At 33.0% G+C, this 13,216-nt stretch overlaps 2 pseudogenes; both read left to right on the forward strand.

The window, feature by feature from the left end:
* Positions 2,082-3,854, forward strand: LOC104710176 (annotated as a pseudogene).
* On the forward strand, positions 6,016-7,970 carry LOC104714914 (annotated as a pseudogene).

Consider the following 13,216-nt stretch of genomic DNA (forward strand, 5'->3'; position numbering starts at 1 on the left):
ACGGGTTTCAAAGATCGAGTATTTAAGCTGTTAGTGAATGATGGTAATTTTTCAAATCCCATACATTTGTGTCCGGGTTGTTGCTGTTTCCATACATAATACATTGTGGCTAGTCTAACCGTCTAAGCTTCAGGACAATTCTTGTTTATTTATTTATTTTTTTTTTTTTTTTTTGCTCAACATCAACTTTTCATTAACCAAGAGATTACAACCAAATCCAAGGCACATTACATTCGCCTCTATAGAATTGGACCAAAAGCAAATGCAATGGTTGATCAAGTACAACCCTGGAACACTAGGCGGATCCAACACTACCTAATCGAATACCATTGCATTTTTTAACCACAACGAGATAGATAACACACCACAACTCGGTGTGAAATCATCTCTTAAACCATCTAAATAAACTCTATGACACGAAAACAACTAACAACACAGAAAAATCCAAATCCTATACTGAATAACAAATCAAATCCAAGCTATTAGAACCTTATGATCTGCAAGTAGAGCTTGTCCCCATAGCATCAACGCCCAGAAGCGCAATATCAGAAGAATTTGGTTTCTCCGGCTTTTCATTGTCTCGGTCCTAAGCCTAAAACGGACCGAACGTCCGACTGAACCGACCAAGAGAAACAAAGCAAAACTAGCAGGAACAGAGGCTTCTCCAATCTAACCACACAACAACCAGAATGCTAATCACCTAATATTAAGAAGTTGGAGCACAGATTAGCATAGCTTCACCTCAACGGTGCATATTCGGATTGACCACATCGCTCCTGCATTGTTGCCCCGCATCTTGGCCGGACTGGAACCAGAGGAAAGAAGAGGCTCTCGAGAAACGCCAGCTTTGAGGAAGTCCTCAAATCTCAGCCGCCAACGCACAAGGAGAGCTCGCCAACAACCAGTAAAAGAAAATTAAACCCCGACTCCACCATAAACTCCGGTCAGCTAGGTCCTCCGGCAGACGGTTAGAGAAGCAGGAGGTCGCGACCCAACAAACCTAGATCTGACACCTTGAAACTGCAGAGAAGGCCGCCCTAAGTTGCTTCGAACCACCACCATTCTACCGGAGAGGAAAGCGAGCTGAGATCTCACTCCATCTTGTCGGCCTCCGCATCGTCGCGACGCAGCCGCCGGCAGATGAACCTTCCTCAGCGCGACCAGAGAAGTAGAGATCGAGTTTCCACTACTACAACTAGAAATAAAGAAGAAAAACGGAAAGAGTAGAGCCCTCTCACACCGCCGGCGAAGCCCCGGACGGCGGAGAGGCAATCGAACCTTTGGCGGCGGCTGTCTTGAAAACTAGGGTTTTGAGAGAAAAAAGGGTTTTTTCTTTTGGGGGATAAAAATGACCACTTTTGAGAGAAAAAAGTGGTCTAAATTATACTCCCTCTGGTTTTTTTTACATGTCGTTTAAGGTTTGTTTTGTGTTTTAAATTACTTGTCATTCCCACTTTTCAAGATAACTTTTACAATAAAATTTCAAAAATAACCTTATTTAAACTAATACAATTAAAAAACTTGAGGAGTCACATAGCTTTATTACATTGAATATATGAGGTTAAATTTGTCAACTTATAATGTTTCTTAATCTACTCAAAAATCTCTAAAACGACAATTAAACTAAACCGGAGGGAGTAGTAGATTAACCTATACAAAAGCAAAACTACTTTTATATCGCATTGGTATTGTTTGAGTTGCCAATCATACCTCATGTATATTTTCCTGTAACCCTTAATCTATCCGTCATTATACCAAAAAAAGCTTACACTATTTCCAATGGTTATCTATATTTTTATATTTTACATTTAGGATATAGTTTTGAAGAGATATGGTTTAGTATTTAGAGTATAAGATTAAAAGCATGATGCTATTTTAGTATTTTTAGAATTTAGAAATGATTTGCTAAATTTAAAACTAAAACTAGAAATTGTTTTTCTTTTAACACACTTCATAATTATAAACTTATAAATGTATGTATTTAAATTCTTTTCAAGGCATATCTAAATAATATCATGAACATTTCATATATAATTTAATGAAATTTTATTTTACATACAAAATATTTGATTTTATAAGCTAACAATATCCCAAAAGCTAAAACCCTCTCAAGAAAGCTATATATATATATGTAGTTTGCAAGAAAGCTAACAATATCCCAAAAGCTAAAACCCTCTCAAGAAATAATCTCCGAGTGAGCAGTCATGGACTTGTTCGGAGAGTTTCAGAAGGGAGAAATCGATGGGAGACCATTTCTTGTATACCAAAACGTTATGAAACCATTACCGCAAATACAAACCCCAAACACCTCCGACGATGAAGAAGCCACCATCGGAAAACCATTATCAATCCAAAACAATACAACCTCCGGCGACATCTCTCTTCAAGTACCTCTTTTCATATGCCCTACGTCACGTACTGAGAATATTACAATACGGGAAGAAGACGGGGATCTCATACCTGATCTCTTTATCAAGCTCGAGACTTCTCCTCTCCTTGGTGGTGACAGTGGGTCATATGATCATGTCGTACTCCCTCTGTTTTGGTGCAACAATAAAGAAGCTGATCCAAATCAGATGGATTGCGGTATTTGCAAAGCCCATAAGGTCAGCACAGACTATTATTACTGTGTCGATTGTGATAAAAGGTACCACAAACAATGTGTCGAGTCTCCACTTGAGATCAGTTATCCTTCCCACGTTAAACATTCTCTCCAACTTTACCTTTCTCATAAATTTTCTGATCGTTGCATCCTTTGCACAAACAAAGCAGATCTTTTCCTTTATTATTGTGCTCTTTGCGACATTTATATGCATCCGCTTTGTGCTCAGGAGGCAATACCTTTTTTTATAGACCAACCAAAAAGGCATGACCATACCCTCTCCCTTTTCCCTAGACAAGCTTCCTTAACCTGCAATATTTGTGGTTTGGTTAATAAACTTCATCTCACTTACGCGTGTCCTTCTATATGCGATTTCGTTTCCCATAGTGATTGTATCCAAATCCCACAAACCATAAGAATATCTCGTCACTACCACCGTGTCTCTTTCACTTCTACTCTTTCGTTAGGAAGATGGTCTTGTGGAGTCTGCCGCCGTACGATTGACCCTGAGTATGGTGCATATACTTGCAATTTGTGTAATGACTATGCTGTTCACACAAAATGTGCATTGCGCACAGATATATGGGATGGTATTGAACTCGAAGGAGTACTAGATGAAGATGAAGACATTGAGCCCTTCGAGAGGATATCTGATGAAGTAATACTCCATTTCTCTCATGGATGTCATCTGAAGTTTGAGACCAGTGGAGTTTACGACAGAAACAAGTTTTGTCAAGCATGTGCCCTTCCAATAAACGAGGACTATTTTTATGTATGTGTGGAATTATGTGACTTCATCTTACACGACAGATGTGCATATGCTCCACGTAGAAAGGTCCATCCATTACATCCCCATCCACTTATACAAAAGGCTGTTCATGAAGACCATGTATTCAAATGTGATGCTTGTATGCGTACTAGTAATGGTTTTGGGTATAGGTGTACCAGTCAGGATTGTGACTACATACTAGATGTAGTGTGTGCTTCGACTTCTGAGCCGTTTGAATACCAAGGCCATGAACACCCCTTATTCATGGAGAAAGACCCTAGAAAAAAGCCAATATGCCACATTTGCAAGTCAAAGAAAGACAAGGTGTTTAACTGCATTGAATGTGAATTTGTTATATGTTTCAAATGCGCTACCTTACCATACAAGGTAAGGTATGAGGATGATGACCATTACCTTAGATTTTGCGGTGGATATGAGGCAAGTGACAAGGATTGGTGTGAGATATGCGAAAACAGAATTGGAAAAAACAAAGGGTTCTATAAGTGCTATGACTGCTGCACCTCACTTCATATTAATTGTTTACTTGGTCCAGAACCATATTTGAAGCCTGGTCAAATTACCACAGAAGATAAAGGTGATGGGGTGCTTGTTATACGCAACAATTTTTCTTCTCGACCAATTTGCTATTCTTGCAGTAACCGTTGTCCGTATCCAACATTTTATAGTTTTGAAGAGAGTGTGATTTGTTCTTTAAAATGCTTTCATGATTAACGCTTAAATCATATACACGTCGATAGCCATTGAGTTATCCTTATCCCCTTTCTTTTTAAAACTTTAATCGTACTACGTGGATACCTGCACGTATATTTTTTTTCTTCTGAATGTGTAGTTTTGGCCTTTCTCTTGTACTTTTGTCTTGTTAGTTCTTGTTTGTCAACCTTATATGTCTTTGGAGTTGATTTAATATTTAAATAATATTACATATTTAAAAGCGTTTAGACTTCATATAAACATATATGTGATGAAATTATTTGACGTATGAAAAATTCTTAAATTCCTAATTCATGAAACCAATTATAATAAACAAATTTTGGTTTATTTATTAGCCTAACCACCTAACGTAAGTAAGTGGTCGCCCACTGATATATATTTCGCAGTTTGATTCAGATTAGCGATTATCGTTTTTATTATTAAAAATTAAATTTCAATTCATAATCTATAAACAAAAATTAATGGTCCATGTGGCGTAAATATTCAGAAATATTAAATCGTGCGAGTTACAAGGATGTGTTAAGTCGTGTGACAGTGGGCAACTGAGTCAAATTTCGATCAAAGGTAAGATCGTACGTTTATATGCTGTAGTTGGGTTGAGAAATAGTATATATATATATATATATATATATATTTTTTTTTATAAGTATTTCAATTTCATTAAAATGAAAAGTTTGTAGTATATATAACCAGCTTAATTAATACATAAGAACATCCCTTGCCAAAGAAAAAGGGATAAAAAACAAGGAAGGATCAATATTTAGAGAACTGATTAGTAGAAATAACTAGTCATACTTGAGCCAGAATTAGTAGAATTAGTAGAAATTGATACGGATGCATATGTGATAATTGTTAGAAATGTTTTGATTGGTCAATTTAATTGATGTGAACTTTAAAACACTGATCTATATTGTACATTGTAATTTGTAAAGATAGGATTTAGTTAGCCCATACGTTATTTATTTGCCACTGAAGCTATATGCCTCAACAAACAATCACGATAAGATCATTTCATAATATCATAATTATCAGTACAGAACAGAAAGTATAATGTCATATGAATCAACCTGCTGACACCTTTTATTATTAAAGAACTTAATCATCCATGTGCAATAAGCAATAAACTGATCCATGTGCCTTGTATTCTATGTTAGAATCGGTCTCATCAACAACGTAGGATTTGTTGCTAACAACGACTGGTATAGAAGTCAACTTAATCATCCAACCAAGGCCAGCCAATTTGGTAACGCTACCACTACTTTTCATTGTTTCTTTATACTATAAAAAACAAAGTCTGGTACACCACTACTTTCAATTATTTCAAGCCAAATTGTTCGAGTATATTTTCGTTTTTGTTTGACAATACTTATTATATTGCAACATTTTTGTTTGACTATTACACTTTCGTTTAATCTTGTGGCGTCACTAAATCCGATTGTGAACGTAACAACCCAACAAACAGTCGAAGTTTAATTGGTCCAACTAGTACTACATGATTCTAATAATGCAACTAACTTAAGATTAGTTGTGTTTTTTTTTTCCGACCTAGCTGTATGTATGTAGAGAGTTAATTTGATAAAATTTATACATTAATTAAGATGTATTGGAGTATTTATCAAAGATATTCAAAAAAAAAAATGCAAATAGAAAGCTGGAAATATTAAAACGTCGTGTTTGAGTGTAATGTGTATCATGTATGCATGTGGTATATATGGGAAAGAAGGAAAATAACAATATCTATCTCAAACCAAAAAAAAAAAAAAAAAAAATTCTNCTTGCGACAGCTATATGCATGTCCTTTGTGCTCAGCAAAAAATACCCTTTTTTATAGACNTTTGTTCGGAGAATTTCACAAGGTGGAAATCGATGAAAAACCATTTCTCGTATACCGCAACTTTATAAAACCACTACCACAAATCCAAACCTCAAACTCCTTTGATAAAGTATCCGTTGACTCTATCTACGATCTCCCTCCTCAAACTCTTTTCTTATGCCCAAGACTCCGAACCCGAATGTTATTGAATGCTCTCGATGATGAGAGGGGTGGTGAGGACTCTAACCAAATCCTTTCAAAGTACAGTTCTTCCCCTCTCTTTGATGACACTAGTGACACTCATCATGCACTCCCTTTGTTTTGGTGCAACAACAAAGAAGTCGATCCAGAAGCAGAAGAAGGCGATGAGTGCTATTCATGCTCTATCCAAACCATCGGTACGGACTATTATTTTTGTGCCACGTGTGATAAAAGGTTTCATAAAGAATGCGTCGAGTGTCCACTTAGGATTAGTTATCCTTCCCACCCCAAACATTCTCTCCAACTCTTCTATTCTAAATATAGATCTGACAATTGCATCTACTGTAGAGAAAGAGCAACCTATATGATTTATTTTTGTGCTCCTTGCGACACCTATATGCATGTCCTTTGTGCTCAGCAAAAAATACCCTTTTTTATAGACCAACCAAAAAGACATGACCATACCCTCATCCTTTTCCCTAGACAAGCTTCCTTAACTTGCAATATTTGTGGTTTGGTTAATAAACTTCATCTCACCTACGTCTGCCCTATATGTGATTTCGTAGCCCATAGTGATTGTATCTATATCCCACAAACCATAAGAATATCTCGCCACCACCATCGTGTCTCTTTCATTTCTTCCCTTCCTTTTGAAGAAAAGCCTTGCGGAGTTTGCCGTCAAATGATTGACAGTGATTTTGGTGCATACACTTGCAAAGAGTGTAGTGGCTACGTCGTTCACATAAGATGTGCACTACGTAAGGATATATGGGATGGAAAAGAACTCGAAGGGGTACCAGAAAAATCAGAAGAAGATGACGTTGAGTCCTTCAAAAGGATATCTGATGGAGTAATACTCCATTTTTCACATCGCCATCATCTGAAGTTTGAGACAAGTGGAGTTTACGATGGAAACAAATTTTGCCAAGCGTGTGTCCTTCCAATCAACGAAGGTAACTTTTATGTATGTGTGGAATGTGATGATTTCATGCTACATGAAACATGTGCAGATGCTCCACGTAAAAAGGTACATCCATTACATCCCCATCCCCTTAAACAAAAGGTTGATCATGGAGACGATGTATTCAAATGCAGTGCTTGTATGCGTAAGAGTAATGGTTTCGCTTATGGGTGTACCAACCAGAATTGTAACTTCATACTAGATGTAGTGTGTGCTTCGACTGCTGAACCATTTAATTATCAAGGCCATCAACACCCCTTGTTCCTATCGTTAGACCCAAATGAAAAGCCAACGTGCCACATTTGCAAGTCAACGAAATTTAAGAAGGTACTCAACTGCATTGAGTGTGACTTTATTATATGTTACGAATGCGCCACCTTACCATACATGGTAAGGTATAAGCATGATGAACATTATCTCACATTTTGTCATGGAGATAAGGTAAGTGACTCCGATTGGTGTGAATTATGTGAGGGAAAGTTAGCAATTGGAGGAAAAGAAGGGTTCTATGAGTGCAACGATTGCTGCACCACGCTTCATATTACTTGCTTACTTGGTCGAGATCCATACTATAAGGCTGGTCAAAGTTTCGAAATAGGTGACGGTGAGATTCGTTTTCAACGCAACAAATCTGCTTCTCGGCCTACTTGTTGTATGTGCGATACCCGTTGTCCGTATCCAATAGTTTTCGTGTACATAGTGGATATGGTTCCTTATTTTCTATGCTCTAGTAAACACTTGACGTAGGGAAACCCTAGTCTACAACCATTGAGTTATCTCTTTTCTAATATGTATTTTTGGTTTTCATTTGTTTGTGTATATAATATTTTTTTGTTGTTGGTTCTTTTCGTCTACCTTGTTTGTGTGCGTTTGATTTAATTAATTCGGTATTTCTATATTTAAAGCATTTACCTTTAAATAAATTAAAAATCCATCTGATTTATTAGACTAAATCATTAACTCTATAAAATAATAACTGAATAAATGCGACCAATAGTTGTGTTTTTTCAATTGTACATTTTGGATATTTTAATTTCTGAAAAGTCGTGATGGATCATTAAAACGGTTATTTATGAAAAGTTACAATTGTTCACTATGAAGTTGTGTTTATTGGAACATTCATATCTTTTGAAATATATATATATATATATATATATATATATATATTTGTTTATTTGAACTGTTTTCATTTTTTTTGCTATGACACAAAGTCAACTAAAATTTCAATTTCAATGGTTTATACATTTTTCTAAATTATTTTCTAGCATTCTTTCCTTTAAAAGTCAAGAAATTCCTCTAATTCTTGATTTAACAAAAGTTTTTTGGAATGATGAATCTAATTTACATCTTTTAGTTAATTTTAAATATAAAAGTTTAATTAATGAAAATACCTACAGTGTTTTTCCAAGAGTTAGATGGATTACATAGTGAGTTTTTGGATTTGACTTTTCAATATGTTTAAACCCAATCCGAATAAATGCCACTAAAAGTTGTGTTTTTTCAATCGTACCTTTTGGATAATTTTTTAAAATCTATAATAATAACAATCCGAATAAATGCGATCAACAGTTGTGTTTTTTCAATCGTACATTTTGGATATTTTCTGAAAAGTCGTGATGGATCATTAAAACAATTTTTTATGAAAGGTTACAACTGTTCACTGTGAAGTTGTGTTGATTGGAACATTCATATTTTTTGAAATATATATATATATATATATATATATTTGTCTGTTTGAACTGTTTTTACTTTTTTTTTTGTCATGACACAAAATCAACTAATATTTCAATTTTAATGGTTTATACATTTTTCTAAATTATTTTCTAGCATTCATTCTTTTAACAAAAGATTTTTGGAATGACGAATCTAATTTACATNCTTCTTCTAATTCTTGATTTAACAAAAGTTTTTTGGAATGATGAATCTAATTTGCATCTTTTAGTTAATTTTAAATATAAAAGTTTAATGAAAATACCTAGAGTATTTTTCCAAGAGTTAGATGGATTACATAGTGAGTTTTTGGATTTGACTTTCCGATATGTTTAAACCAATCCGAATAAATGCCACTAAAAGTTGTGTTTTTTCAATCGTACCTTTTGGATAATTTTTAAAAATATATAATAATAACAATCTGAATAAATGCGACCAACAATTCTGTTTTTTCAATCGTACATTTTGGATATTTTCTGAAAAGTCGTGATGGATCATTAAAACGGTTAATTATGAAAAGTTACAACTGTTTGCTATGAAGTTTGGAACTTTCATATCTTTTGACATATATATATATATATATATATATATTTGTCTGTTTGAACTGTTTTCATTTTTTTGCCATGACACAAAGTCAACTAAATTTTCAAACTCCAGGGTTTATACATTTTTCTAAATTATTTTCTAGCATTCATTCTTTTAAAAGTTAAGAAATTCCTCTAATTCTTGATTAAACAAAAGTTTTTTTGGAATGATGAATCTAATTTACATCTTTTAGTTAATTTTAAATATAAAAGTTTAATGAAAATACCTAGAGTGTTTTTCCAAGAGTTAGATGGATTATATAGTGAGTTTTGGATTTGACATTTCAATATATTTAAACTTAATCCGAATAAATGCCACTAAAAGTTGTGTTTTTTCAATCGTACCTTTTGGATAATTTTTAAAAAAATTCTGTAAAAAATTTAAATTGTATGTTTTACAAAAGTTGCGATTGTTCATTGTAATGGTTTTTTGTAAAGTTGCAACTGTTCATTGTAGAGTTGTGTTTATTCGAATATTCGTATCTTTTGAAACCTATATGTTTGAACTGTTTTCATTATTTTGCCATGACACCAAATAATATAAAATTTTAATATCAACAGTTTTTACAGCTTTCTAAATTATTCTCTAGCATTCATTCTTTTAAAAGTAAAGAAACTCTTCCAATTCTTGATTTAACAAAAGATTTTTGGAATGATGAATCTAATCTACCACTTTTAGTTAATTTTAAATATAAAAATTTAATGTCTATATATAATAGCAATCCGAATAAATGTCACCGAAAGTTGTGTTCTTTCAACCGTATCTTTTGGATATATTTTTAAAAAATCTGTAGAAAAAATAAATTGTGTGTTTTACAAAAAGTTGTGATTGTTCATTATAACGGATTTTTTTTTGTAAAGTTTCAACTGTTCATTGTAGAGTTTTGTTTATTCGAATATTCGTATTTTTTGAAATCTAGATATATTTGTCTTTTTGAATTGTTTTCATTTTTTTGCCATGCAACAAAATAATATAAAATTTCAATATCAACAGTATTTACACATTTCTAAATTATTCTCTGGCATTCATTCTTTTAAAAGTAAAAATATTCCTTCAATTCTTGATTTAACAAAAGATTTTTGGAATGACGAATCTAATTTACAACTTTTTGTTAATTTTAAATATAAAAATTTCATGAACATAACTAGATTTTTTTTTTAAGAGTTAGATGGATTATATAGTGAGTTTTTAAATTTGACTTCTTAATATGGTAATAAAGATGTCTTATATTTAAAAGCAGTTTATATGGGTTATTAGGTGAAATCAAGTGCAGACATAACATTTGCAATTTTTCTTAGCACATTTTCATAATTTTTTTTGTAATTCAAACGATTGTATCTGTTCATTGTAAAGTTGTGTATTTTTACTATATTTTTGTTATATCTTTTCATCATAACTTTTTGGTCTAATAGGTGTGTCTATTTAAATAGTTATTTCTTTTGAACTCTCTTTATAATTGTCTCTTCATCAGTAACTAACAAGTTCGTTGAAATTTTTTTTTCCATTTTATGTTGAATATAAATAATTAAATATTAATATTCTAATATTCAGCCTTAAAATTTTAGAAATGATTATAGCAGTAGAGGAATTTAATACAACTTAATATAGAATTTATAGTTGCCACTATTTTTAACTTTTTGTTAAAAAAATATTTTAATATTTAAAAATAAGAATAACAATCTGAATAAATACGAACCACAGTTACGACTTTGCTTAGTATTTTTTTGTAAGAAAATTGTTTTTATTCCTTTTATTAAAACTCAAACAGTGGTATCTGTTCATTTTAGAGTTGTGTCTTTTCACTATAATTTATTCATATTTTTTCACCACAACTTTTCATTCTAATAGGTGTGTCTATTTAAATAGTCATGTCTTTTGAACTTTCTATATATTTGTCTTTTCATCAATAACTAACAAATCATTGTTCGTTGAAACAAATTTTCCGTTTTATGTTTAATCTAAATAATTTAAATATTAATATCTAATATTCAACATTATTCTATAATCTAAATAAAATTTTAAAAATAATTATAGCAATATAGAAATTTAATAAAACCTAACATAGAATTTATAGTTGCATCTATTTATCGTAACTTTTCGTTAAAAACTATTTTAATATTTAAAGTTTATATTATTATGTTTTTAATTATAATAATTTAATAAAAATTTATATTTACTCATTACAATTATTAGTTCAATATTCTCAGTTAGGTTCACTTTGTCATAATAATTTTTTTAATTATAACTTTATCATAGTTCTTCATTAAAAAACCTTATATTTATAATACTTTAAACAATATTTTTTTGCAAAGTTGCGTCTATTCTATATAATATTTTTTGTTATAAGCTTTCATTTTGATGATTGTGTTTTTAGTAACAGTTTATGTTTAATGTTTATGTATTCAAACTATTTTATTAAATTCAAATAATTTCATAATGTATAATTTTAAATTTTAATTTTTTTTTTCAATAATACTTCTCCGCAACATCGCGGGGGTCTGAGTCCTAGTACTAAATAATATGATTTAACTTAATTAAAAGTAAATAAATTACTACAGTTTCAAACAAACATAGCGAAACGACAAATAAATAGTCCAAACAAGAGAATCTTGAAACAAAGACAGAAACGAAAAATAAGAGCTTCGAGGACAATGGAAAACTCAACCCGAATTCATTATATCCGTCTCGAAGCTGCCGGCTGATCATGTCGCCGTTGGGTAGACACTAGTGTATGAAACAACCAAGTTCCAGGTAGAAGATTTTTGAGCTCCACGATTAGTAAGATGTCGAGCTCCTAGTAAGACGTAAATGATTATGAAAAGGACGAAAACCAGTCCGGAATGGTTTCCTCAAACGTTTGCTCTGTGGAAAATCTTCTACCTACAAGAAACAAAGAGTACGTATTTTGGAAACGTGAAAACATAAAACTGTGGAAACCAGCAAGTGTGGAAAACCAATTTCATGCTTTCTATTTCAACCTTTTCTCTTGCCTGCTCTAGGCGGTACTTTCTCTCTAGGCGGTACATGCGCAGTCTGGATCGAATACGCTCATGAATACAAGACTCCTGCTTGACAAGGAGTGGAAAAAGTTAAAACAGATTGTTGCTTAGAAAAATGAAACAATGTATTGAGAGAGAATGCTTACTTCCCATGCATGTTCATTAGTTGAGAGATGCTTCATGAAATCATCAAAGCTTTTGCAATCACAACGGCACGTTTTGCAATCAAACATTCCGGTAGATTCACCCCTTTGACTAGTGCACCTCTGAAGAACGTGTCTTCTTGTCTCTGAAACTGTGGAAAAAAAAAAAACAGCTTCAGAGACAGAGCGTAATTAGATTTCAACAGTACTACGTAGTAGATGATGAGAGGAGAACAAATAAACACCTGCCAGTAAGCTTTCCCAGAGCCACTCGGCAGAGGTGACCAGCGATAACATTTTGTAAGGCCTAAATGGATAAGCCAGGAACATGTTGTATTTGAACATGTTGCATTTACTCTTTTGATGATCCAAGGTAACAAATTTTAAGAAAAAATCCAAATTGTCACTGTAGCTGGATATGATCATCATCAATGTAGCTGGAGGAGTGTTGGACATGGGCTGCGCCCAATATGCCACTCGGCCCAACAAGACGAGATAATTGCGATTTCGGCCCGACAAAATTGGATGAAAGTCATTAGTAGCTCGTAAAGGGCAATCTCGGGAATTCACGATGGAAACCCTAGAAAACCCTCGGTCTACAGTCCGCTATATAAAGCAACAGTACTCACTGGAGAATATCCATCAGACTCACGTACAATACCCCGAGAGCAAAACTTTGTGTCTAATCATAGTTATTGTTT

The sequence above is a fragment of the Camelina sativa genome, chromosome 9 (assembly GCF_000633955.1).
Source record: "Camelina sativa cultivar DH55 chromosome 9, Cs, whole genome shotgun sequence".
NCBI lineage: Eukaryota > Viridiplantae > Streptophyta > Magnoliopsida > Brassicales > Brassicaceae > Camelina > Camelina sativa.